The sequence below is a fragment of the Adiantum capillus-veneris genome, chromosome 3 (genome assembly GCF_014529385.1).
Source record: "Adiantum capillus-veneris isolate H3 chromosome 3, ASM1452938v2, whole genome shotgun sequence".
Lineage (NCBI taxonomy): Eukaryota > Viridiplantae > Streptophyta > Polypodiopsida > Polypodiales > Pteridaceae > Adiantum > Adiantum capillus-veneris.
The window spans coordinates 172,683,114-172,695,174 of record NC_140933.1 but is presented as its reverse complement, the minus strand read 5'-3'; positions in this window follow the sequence as shown (position 1 = coordinate 172,695,174).

Below are 12,061 nucleotides of genomic sequence, written 5' to 3'. Positions count from 1 at the left end.
CTGCAGTTCAAGCCATGCGTGTGTGTGTGTGTGTCCGAGTTGAGGCCACCCCTTCCTCATCGGCTCTCCTCAACTCTTGTGTGCCTTCTCCCTTGCCACCCTCAACCTCCACCCTCTCTCTCTCTCTCTCTCTCTCTCTCTCTCTCTCTCTCTTCGATATTCAGATAGTTTGCATGCCGGCCTCCTCCAACCACTTGTTCTTCCATAATTATCATGAGGACCCTTTCCATACACCCTTCTCCAGAAAGATCTCGCAAGATTCTTCTCCTGTTTCTTTTCCAAAATGTGTAAGACATATTGGGTCCATTAATTAATTTCTTTAACATTTAATGGCTTAAAATCTTATGTGTAGCGGAAATTAGCATGAACATAGTGGGCATTTCATTAGAATAGATTCCTAATGAGAATTACAAGAGTGCTTGGGTGGAGAGAGCAACAAAAAGCATAACACCTAGTTAGATAGCATCGACAATACTTTCAAAAGAGAGAGATATTAAGCTATTGACAACAGTTGAGGACCGGATTTGCATGGAGCCGGTCCCCCCTCCAAAAGGCTTTGTATTATGGTTTCTCCCATCAAGAGAGACATTGTACAATACAATTCTTTGTGTTCCTTCAAGACTAGCTAGTGCAATGAAGATGGAAGCTTCATACACCAAGCAAAACACTTAATCAAACACAACTTGAATTATCCCCGTTCTCATACCCAAGACCTCACACACCTTCGAAGATGGTGAGAGCTAGCAGGGTATGAGAGTAGATTGAGAGGAAAAAGAAGTATCTTACGAGAAAGATGTACATCTCCTCACATAATCACTCATATTAGCATAGCTTAGCTTAGTAATTAGCTTGGTAGAGAAGATGAGCATGCATTGAAGCTTGGCTCTTGGTTGGATTTGCATCCACATGCCAAGAGAGTGTTGATGTAGGCTTCTATCTCACAAGCTTGGAGTAGGTGATGAGCTCTCCATTAAAGCTTGGGAGGAGATAGAGTATTCTTCCTTCACACATGGTCAAGTGTGAGTGTGTGTGTGTCAATGCCAAGCAAAAATCAGCCCCCCCCCCTCTCTTGGGCGAGCCCTAGCTGCTAAATAGGTCTGGCTTTTGCCTCATTGGACCTCCCCAGGTCAAGCCAATAGGAATTAAGCAGCATAAGTGATAGCCTTTTGACATGTGTCCCCCTTTTCCCTTTTGTGACAGCTTTAGGTAATTAAATAATTAAACTAAACTCTCATTGGACCCCTTTGCCTCCTGGCCAATAGGAATCAGGCAAGCCATGGGGCTCCTGAATGCTCATTGGACCCCTTGGGAGACTGCCCAATAGTCTTCTAGGAGACTTAATTCTCATTGGTTTCTTTTATTAAATGTTTTTAAATTAATTAAACTAGATTTACTCTAGCTTAATTCTCATTGGTCCACTTCAAGGGTCTTCCAATAGGAATTGGGCACACCTTGTGGGCATCTGGCCTAGGGAGCTGACATGTGTCCCTCATTCCCTTTGTGTAAAGGGAGCCTGTGTGTGTGTGTGTGGCTTTCTCTCTCATCCCCTAGCTTTGGGGCTCGCCCCCTCCCATGTAGGGATGTGAAAAGACTTTTAAGGCACACACTAAGCATCCAATTTTCCCTAGGGTTGACCTTTGGACACAACCTTTGAATTTTGGAACCTTAGCATTTTGGAAGTCTTAATGGGCTGAACCTTAGGGTCTTTTTGGCCCATTGTTTCACATGGCTCTTTTGCAGATGGCCCCCCCTTTGGATCCCTATTTTCCCTCCTTTGGATCCCTACTGTGGCCTGGTCTGCTAGCTTAACCAATATTCTAGCTTTTTCTCCTTGGCACTTCCCCACATTAAATGATCAGTTTAATATGAGAAAATCATTTAGGAGAATTAGATATTGATTATTATGACATTACCTCTCTCTTGAAATCATAGTCGTCCTCGACTATGGTGTAGAGAAGATAAAGCATATGCATGAGTCCTTTTCTTAGCGGGTAGAGGATCCCTATGTTACCCTACGACATCATTCCATAATGGATGACTAGTCCATTTGGCGCTTGAGAGCCTGAGGCTGCCGCAAGCATGTCTGCACATTAGTCCTATCAGTCTTCCATAGTAGAGTGACAAGCTCTACTTGGTGTTTGGGAGACGTCGTCTCTGCAAACTTGATCTAAGTATGCATACTACTTCATTTTTGTGCACAAATAAAGAAAAAGAGAGTCTTATAAGACAAAAAAAATTTTGTTCATTTTTTAACATTTTGTACATTTGCTTACTCTTGGGAAGCATTGTAAGCATTGACAAGGTTTAGGTTATCCTTTAATTGTATGCCTTGCATCCATCTAGCATCTTCAAAAGGATAATTCTTAAACTTAATAAGATATCGTCGGATAGTCTTACCGCCTCTTAATACCTTGTCTTCATGTCGGAGAATGGACTCGGGCTGCAGCACCTCCTCGTGGTCCTCGATCTCCGGTGGGTCTTCAATAGTTGGTTCTTGAGGTGGCTCTCCTTTGTAAGGCTTTAAGAGGCTCACATGAAAAGCATTGTGTATGAGCTAATGATTGGGCAACTTAAGTTGATAGGCCATCTCATTGATTGGCCTAAGAATCTGGAAGGGACCATAGTACCTTTTTGCTAGTTTAGCATAGTACTTTTGGTGGCCCGTAGGATTCTTGCCCGTCGTGTGCCTTAATCGAGCCTTGGGAAACTTTAACAAGACCCAATCGTTTTCTTTAAAGGCTTGGGCTCTTCTGTGCTTGTCAGCAGCAGCCTTTTGCCTTTGCTGTGAGATAGAGATAGCATCCTTAATCTTTTGGAAAGATTCTTGTAGGTCTCGGCTATACTCATCTGCAGCGAAGATCTTCCCATGTACCTTAAGTAGCAAGGGACTTTTTGATCTTCCCTCAATTACCTCGAAAGGTGCTTTTCCTGTGGAAGTATGTACAGTGTTATTGTAAGCATACTCTACTAAAGGTAAGTACTTCTCCCATTGGGATCTTTGATCTACTTCCGTTACATAGGCTTTTAGTAGATCGAAGAATGGTTAGGTTAGCTATTTCACTTTGGCCATCAGTTTGTGGATGATAGGCCGAAGAGAAGTTTAGCCTTGTTCCTAAATTCTCAAAGAGACCCTTCCAGAAATTACTGGTCATTCTAGGATCTCTATCCGACACTATGGACATTGGCAAGCCATGGTACTTGAAAATTTGTGAAATGAAGAGGGTTGCCATTTGATGGGCTTTGATAGTCTTTTTGACAGGTATAAAATGAGCTTGTTTACTGAACCTGTCTACTATCGTCCATATTCCCGTATTCCCATGGATAGACTTAGGCAATCCAAAGATAAAATCCATGGATATGCTCTCCCAAGGTGAATTAGGGATTGGCAAGGGTTGAAGCAATCCAAGTTGCTTCCCTCTATCAAATTTTGTCTTTTGACATACCACACATTTGGAAACATACTCGTGTATGTTCACTTTCATGGTAGGCCAATAGAAATATGTTTCAATTCCCTTTAGGGTAGACTGAATCCCTCTATGCCCGCATATGGGGGAGCATGAGATTCATACATTACTTTCTCACGTAGTGAGTTAGTAACGCATAGTCTATTGCCATAGAGAAGATAACCATCTTGTAAAGTAAATGGTTCTTCTTTCTTCCCTAATGCAAGGGCTGAAATCACATCTCTAAAATCGGGATCAATAGCATACTCATCTATCATTGAAGATAGATCATTGTGAGTTGCTATGGAAACCGCATTCACTCTCGGTCGTCTTGAGAGTGCATCGGCTACTTGATTATGCTTGCCAGCAATGTGAGCAATATGAAAATGAAATTGTGAAAGGAAATTTGCCCACCTCATTTGTTTGTCGGAGAGCTTGGTCTGCGTCATGAAGTACTTAAGACTTTGGTGATCCGTTCGCAGAATGAAAGGAGTCCCCAATAAATAGTGCTTCCATGAGTCTAAGGCATGTAGAACTGCAAGGAGTTCTTTTTCGTATATGCCTAGAGCTTGCTCAACAGGGTCGAGCCTTCGACTCTCATAGCCTATGGCGTGCCCTTCTTGGAGCAAAACAGCCCCAAGGCAATCACCACAAGCATCACATTGGACCTCAAATGGTTTTGAGAGATTCGGTAGTGTAAGCACAGGTTGAGAGATAAGCTTTTCTTTAAGCTTTTCGAAAGCATTGTTCTCCTTAGCAGACCACGTATACCTAACATTTTTCTTTGTTAGGTCATGTAATGGTCCCGCAATTTGTGAGAACTTTTCTATGAAGCGTCTATAGTATGCACACATACCTATAAAGCTTCTTAGTTCATGAAGATTCCTTGGTTTAGGCCATCCTTTTATTACCTCTAACTTGGATGGATCCATTTGATTCCATCTTGAGAGATAATGTGACCTAAATATTGAATCTCTTGCAAGAAAAATTCACTTTTCTTTCGATTAACATAAAGTTTATTCTCTCTTAAAACTTGAAATATTACCTGGAGGTGTTGCTTGTGTTCCTCCAATGAATTAGAGTAGATGATAATATCATCAAAGAACACTCCAGTGAAGGTTCGATGAGGCCTGAACAGCTTCTCCATCAAGCGGTTGAATGTGGCTGGTGCATTAGTCAAGCCAAAAGGCATGACAATGTATTCGTAAAGACCAAATGTAGTACGAAATGCGGTCTTTACAATGTCTTGATCAACTATCCTTATTTGATGATAGCCACTTTTTAGGTCAATCCTACTGAAGTAGGTCGATCCTTGTAGCTTATCAAATAGGTCTTCTACCCGTGGAACGGGAAACCTATTCTTGATAGTGATCCTATTTAGTGCTCTATAGTCGACACACATACGATATGTGCCGTCTTTCTTTTGCACTAATAGCACAGGTGAGCAAAATGGAGATGAGCTAGGCCTAACCATGCCCTTCTCAACTAACTCATGCACTTGCCGCATAATCTCCTCTTGTTGAGCTTGAGAAACTCTATAAGGAGGTTTGTTAGGCGGTGAACTTCCTGGAAGAAGTTCAATTGCATGGTCGTCATTACCTCGTTTAGGAGGTAGCTCACAAGGGATGTCGTCAATAAAGACATCTTGAAACCCCTTGAGAAAATTGGATAACTCTAATTCCTTTTGGTTGCTTTTATTTTCTTTTGCTAAAGCATTAGGTTCATTTTGAGAATCTTTAACAAAAATCATGTACACGGAAATAGAGCTCTTTATTGACTTGTTGAAAGCTGGTGTATGTACAATGGGGATGGTGTTACCCATCTCCTTAGCATCTATATACATGTCCTTTTCCCTGAACTTAAAGGAGATTCTCCTTTCAGGAAATTTAACATGGGCAGCCAGGCGGTCAAACCATGGTGCCCCTAGGATTACATCCTCATGCTTGAGAGGAGAGATAAAGAAGTCCTCTTTGTCCACATAGCCTTGGACATGAAGCCTCAATTTCCCGATTAAGGGAGTGACTGAAGCTTCTTGCCCCTTGAAGGCACTGTCTGCGGGTAGGATATCTCCCATCTCGTAGGATTGTATGCCTAGCTTGGTGGCTAACTCCATAGATATGAAATTGTGAGTAGAACCAGGGTCAAAGAGAATAAAAGCATCATGTTCTCTTACCTTTCCCCAAGCATGGCATAGAGGAGATCCTTTGTGGTGAGTTTGGTGAATCTCCTCCTCTTGGATTTCAACCAAAGAAGCTCTAGGAGGATCTTGGCGGTTGTTCTTTTGGGGACAAGCGCGGTACGCATGCCCTTGTTCGCCGCACTTGAAACACCGGTTATCTTTACGATAACGCTCAAGCTCTTCAGGAGAGAGTTTATTCTTTCCTTTGTAAACTCCCTTCTCTTTAGCTTTGTTGGAATTGCCCTTAGGAGACTTTTGGACATTGTCCTTCCCCTTAGGCTCATTGGAACCCTTGTTTTCCGGGGGCTTATTATTTCTTTTACCCCCCGTTTGGAAATTGATTCGCGAGGCCACCATAGTATGGTGTATTACCGCCGATATGGTACGTGGCCTTTGGGAGTTGACATACTCCGCCATTTCTTCGGTTAAGCCCGCACAAAATTGTTGCTTTTGCTCTCCAAAATCCAACTTTTTGAAGACAGTGGCTTTGAGTTGTAGGTCCCAAAACTTGTCTACATATTTGTGGATGGATTCATTGGGAGAGAGCTTTAAGCTTCGCCATTCGGTGAGTACTTTGTCTTTGGCATCGGTGGCCAAAAACTGCTTCATAATGGAAGCTCTTAAAGCCTTCCATGTTCGTGGAGCTTCACCGTTGGCTCGTAGGCTAGACCACCATTGTCTGGCGGACTTTTGAAAGTGCATAGCTACATGGCGTAGCTTAGAGGACTCCGTGAAGCCCTCATCTCCAAACGCCGCATCGAATTGCTGGATAAAGGCCAAAACTTTGTCTGTAGCACCGAAGGTGCCATCATAGGTAAGGAAAGAGATGCTCTTCCCTCCCTCTTTGAATTTCTTCAGCTTGGACGACCTCTTCCATGCGGCATAGGATTTCCTATGGCCTCTTCTTTTTGATGGTTCAAAAGTTGCACCATCACTTTCTTCAGAAGATGAAGAATTTGAAGAAGGTGGAGAAGAGGGTGACCTCTTTCTCGCCTTTTTCTTGTCTTGATCTTTGTCGTCTTCACCATAGCTTTCATAAGAGGAAGAGGATGAAGAAGATGGAGAAGAGGGTGTCCTCTTTCTCGCCTTTTTCTTCTCTTGCTTTTTATCATCCCTCTTTGAATTATGGCGTGGAGAAGAGTGTGATGGTCTTCTCCGCTTTGGTGGTGATGGAGAGCGTTTAGCCCGCCGTCTTCGTGGAGCCATCTCCGCCGAGGTGGCGGGAGACTCGCTTCTTTCTCGTTCCTTCGGTGGAGGCTCTTGAGTTCTCCTTTGGGAAGGAGATGCATCATCAAGAAGTAAGTTCTTGAGCCCTTCATATGGATTCTCTTCTTCTTCCCGAATCGGAGAGAGACCTCTTTTGGTAGTCTCACAAGGAGGCTTCCTAGGTGTTCTCTCGTCATGGTGATGAGCTTGGAGAATCCCGTGAGCACGGAGCTGCCGTTGCACTTCACTTTGGAGAGATGGATTGCCCATGGCTTGTTGAAGCCTAGAAACAAGATAGTTAACAAGCATTGAAGCATCATTAGTAGCTTGCTCATGAGCAAAATCAAAGTTATCAACATTAATTTCACTCTCTTTACTATTGTCAGCCATTCTAACAACTTTTAGGTGTAAACTTTTTAGGTGTACTTTGGCACTTCAAGCCCTAGTTGCTACTCCTCTTTACCCCTTTAGAAAAAGCACTCAAGCTACTGTACCCGCGGCTCGAATACCATTAATTGCAAGGAATAGAAGAGAGGGTCTTTCGACACCAAAACAGCACCGGCTCCTGTCAAGCTTCTAATAGCTCAATAGTGGTTAAGCCGTAGGCAAGCCCCGTAGGACTCCACTATTAAGACCATAGCTCTCGACGGTGATGCCCCGTTAACTGCACAAAGGCAGGCGCACTGCAAGGCTGAAAAATCCCTATTCTACTTACTCACAGGCAATTAATAATACCAACCATTTGTAGCTAGCTTGAGGACCTCCCTTCTTGAGCAAGAAAAGAGAAACCTTGAGCTCTGATACCAATGTAACATTTAATGGCCTAAAATCTTATGTGTAGCGGAAATTAGCATGAACATAGTGGGCATTTCATTAGAATAGATTCCTAATGAGAATTACAAGAGTGCTTGGGTGGAGAGAGCAACAAAAAGCATAACACCTAGTTAGATAGCATCGACAATACTTTCAAAAGAGAGAGATATTAAGCTATTGACAACAGTTGAGGACCGGATTTGCATGGAGCCGGTCCCCCCTCCAAAAGGCTTTGTATTATGGTTTCTCCCATCAAGAGAGACATTGTACAATACAATTCTTTGTGTTCCTTCAAGACTAGCTAGTGCAATGAAGATGGAAGCTTCATACACCAAGCAAAACACTTAATCAAACACAACTTGAATTATCCCCGTTCTCAGACCCAAGACCTCACACACCTTCGAAGATGGTGAGAGCTAGCAGGGTATGAGAGTAGATTGAGAGGAAAAAGAAGTATCTTACGAGAAAGATGTACATCTCCTCACATAATCACTCATATTAGCATAGCTTAGCTTAGTAATTAGCTTGGTAGAGAAGATGAGCATGCATTGAAGCTTGGCTCTTGGTTGGATTTGCATCCACATGCCAAGAGAGTGTTGATGTAGGCTTCTATCTCACAAGCTTGGAGTAGGTGATGAGCTCTCCATTAAAGCTTGGGAGGAGATAGAGTATTCTTCCTTCACACATGGTCAAGTGTGAGTGTGTGTGTGTCAATGCCAAGCAAAAATCAGCCCCCCCCTCTCTTGGGCGAGCCCTAGCTGCTAAATAGGTCTGGCTTTTGCCTCATTGGACCTCCCCAGGTCAAGCCAATAGGAATTAAGCAGCATAAGTGATAGCCTTCTGACATGTGTCCCCCTTTCCCCTTTTGTGAGCTTTAGGTAATTAAATAATTAAACTAAACTCTCATTGGACCCCTTTGCCTCCTGGCCAATAGGAATCAGGCAAGCCATGGGGCTCCTGAATGCTCATTGGACCCCTTGGGAGACTGCCCAATAGTCTTCTAGGAGACTTAATTCTCATTGGTTTCTTTTATTAAATGTTTTTAAATTAATTAAACTAGATTTACTCTAGCTTAATTCTCATTGGTCCACTTCAAGGGTCTTCCAATAGGAATTGGGCACACCTTGTGGGCATCTGGCCTAGGGAGCTGACATGTGTCCCTCATTCCCTTTGTGTAAAGGGAGCCTGTGTGTGTGTGTGTGGCTTTCTCTCTCATCCCCTAGCTTTGGGGCTCGCCCCCTCCCATGTAGGGATGTGAAAAGACTTTTAAGGCACACACTAAGCATCCAATTTTCCCTAGGGTTGACCTTTGGACACAACCTTTGAATTTTGGAACCTTAGCATTTTGGAAGTCTTAATGGGCTGAACCTTAGGGTCTTTTTGGCCCATTGTTTCACATGGCTCTTTTGCATATGGCCCCCCCTTTGGATCCCTATTTTCCCTCCTTTGGATCCCTACTGTGGCCTGGTCTGCTAGCTTAACCAATATTCTAGCTTTTTCTCCTTGGCACTTCCCCACATTAAATGATCAGTTTAATATGAGAAAATCATTTAGGAGAATTAGATATTGATTATTATGACAATTTCTTACCAAGATTCCCACAATACCTTAACTTTTAAAACCATTGCTCAGCTGGAGCTGATGCACACGATCTACTCGTCTCCCCCTCCCCCTCCCCCGCTCCCATTCCATACCGCCCTACCTTGCTCGGCTCCACAGTCTTGCGACATGTCCAAACATTCCTACAGCAATACAGGCAGTCAATGCCAGTGTGATATTGGGTGCATGCAACCATGCAGCCATGAAGTATGCCCGGCCGCTTTGGCCTTAAAAAGCAATGGTGTGCAGCTCGGGAAGACAGAGATGTGAGAGAGAGAGAGAGAGAGATGTGCAGGGCAGCATTCCGCTTGCACCAACGGGAGCATGGTAGAGAGAGAGAGAGAGAGAGAGAGAGAGAGAGAGAGAGAGAGAGAGAGAGAGAGAGAGAGAGAGAGAGAGAGAGAGAGAGAGAGAGAGAGAGAGAGAGAGAGACAAAGATCGCGCACGACATCATGGCCGAGAGAGAGAGAGATGCACATGGAAGCAAGGCATCTCGTCTCAGCTTCACCTCGACTACGAACAATTTGTCTCCTTGATAGTTAAACCAGACATCGCAGTCGAAGGAAGGAGCACATTACATAAGTTTCCCAAGGAGAAGCCAAAGAAAACCTAGGCCTGCACAAGGCTTTGCATTTGATGCACCTCTTGACAATTGTGCTCAGATATAGAGCCGACCCTAATGCCAGCATGCATGCGCTCGTGTCCGTGTGTGTGTGTGTGTGTGTGTGTGTGTGTGTGTGTGTGTGAGAGAGAGAGAGAGAGAGAGAGAGAGAGAGAGAGAGAGAGAGAGAGAGAGAGAGAGAGAGAGAGAGAGAGAGAGAGAGAGAGAGAGAGAGAGAGAGAGAGACCATCTGTAGACATGCAAAGCAACAGGAGTCTACCTCCCTCTTGCCCTCCACGCGCCCAATGCCTCCTCCCTCTTCCATTTTTCTGCTTAAGCTCTCCCTAAATCATAGCGCAACATGCCATCCCCTCCCCTTTTCTCCTCAAAGGCTTGGGAGCATCTTGCCAGATTCCCACTAATTCGACGTGCTTGCAAAATTAGAGAGACATACTGAGGAAACTTCACCTTTTTGCTTTTTATGGCTCACGCGAAAATAGCAAAATTTTGGCTTGTTGACTTTCTTTGACAGCGACTTCTACACTCACTGTCTGCGCACCTCCACACTATCTCGCACGGGCATGCTCAAATGGGATCGGCGGCTGAGGTGATATGGGCCGTCGGATGCGCATTTGGTAAATTCGGGGCGTTTGATAAATTTGGGAAGAAAAGTAAATTCAGGCAGGCTTGTAAATTCGGGTCGATCCACACCCCATGTCTCGACCCTCAACCTCCCCACCACTAGCCATGTGCACTAACCACTACGCTCTCATGTGTATGTTGAAATATAAGCGATACAAGTATGTCATATTGTAAATGTGGGCCGATTAGTAAATTCGGGGCAACCTCAGATCTAACGGTCCATAATTGACACGTGTCGCCTTTTCCTCCTCCACCATTGATCCCATTTGACCATGTCTGTGTGATATAGTGATGAGGGTCTGCGCGTAGCTCAACCTTCACAAGCTCGGAGGTCAGAGTAACGTTTGTTGCGCGAGGTCGGAGTTGCGTAATTCTGCAGGTTGGTTCTCTCTCTCTCTCTGTGTGTGTGTGTGTGTGTGTGTGTGTGTGTGTGTGTGTGTGTGTGTGTGTGTGTGTGTGTGTGCGCGCGCGCGCAAATTCCTTTATCAAGGTACCGGAGTCTAAGCTTGTCGACGTTTGCTGGATTGGGGGCACGGCCAAGGCCTGTTTCTGGCTTGAGTTTTTCAGTCAGGAGAAGGCGACCTGTTTCTCATTCCATCAAATGTCGTGTGCCTTGCAGTCTACTAGCTTCTTCGTCTGGTCTGTACCATTTTTCCTTTCCTCTCTCCTATGGAAAGACTTCTAGTGGCCTCTCACACAAGCGTAGGGAGCCACTATTGAGGTAACATGCGGGACCGGTCCAATGGGGCTTGAGGAGAAGAGGACGTTTTTGCAACTTCAAATAGGTGAGATACCTCATGTAGATTGCTTAAAACTACATGGTAAGGCAAGTACTTCATCCTTTGCTTCTCGAAATCTCTTTTGATGGCCCAAGGTTCTAGTACCATAGCTCTCATGACCTCCCATAGCAAGTACAGTTAGCTAGCTTTGAGTAGCAGCAGTGGTAAAATCTCCATGTTCGCTTTGGCTCCCTCGGTTCTCGAGAGTACAACTAAGGCCCGCCGTCCCCAACAATCGTCTGCAAGACATATTGAAGCAATTACCAAGTATCCTATACACATGGTTGCTTACAATTCCTATATTCCTAGCTAAGAGAAAAGTACAAAGTGCTTTCTCATTGTCCACCACCTACAGAATGTACGTGATGCATGGTTTTTAGGACCCCTTCGGAAGATGCAATAAAGGCACAGTCAGTTGTTGGGGAGATGAGGATACTCTAGTCCAAGGGATCTCGAAAGACAAGAAAAATCTACTTCACAAGCACCAAAGAGTAAAAAGTGCCATGGACAGAAGATACGTGGGAACGAGCTCTTATGCATACCTACAATCTATATCTTACAGAATAGCCCATTCTAAGTGTGAATTTCTAGTGAAATTTACACGAGGATGTTCGTATGGACTCACAGCACAGCATACTCCGTTTTTACTTTTTTATCGACAGTAAATATTTCTTACCACAGTAAATATTTTTTACCTACAGTAAATATTTTTCACCTACATGGTAAATACAAATCACTTTTTACCTACAGTAACTTTTTTTACCCATGGTAAATATTTTTTACTGCACCATAAGTATTT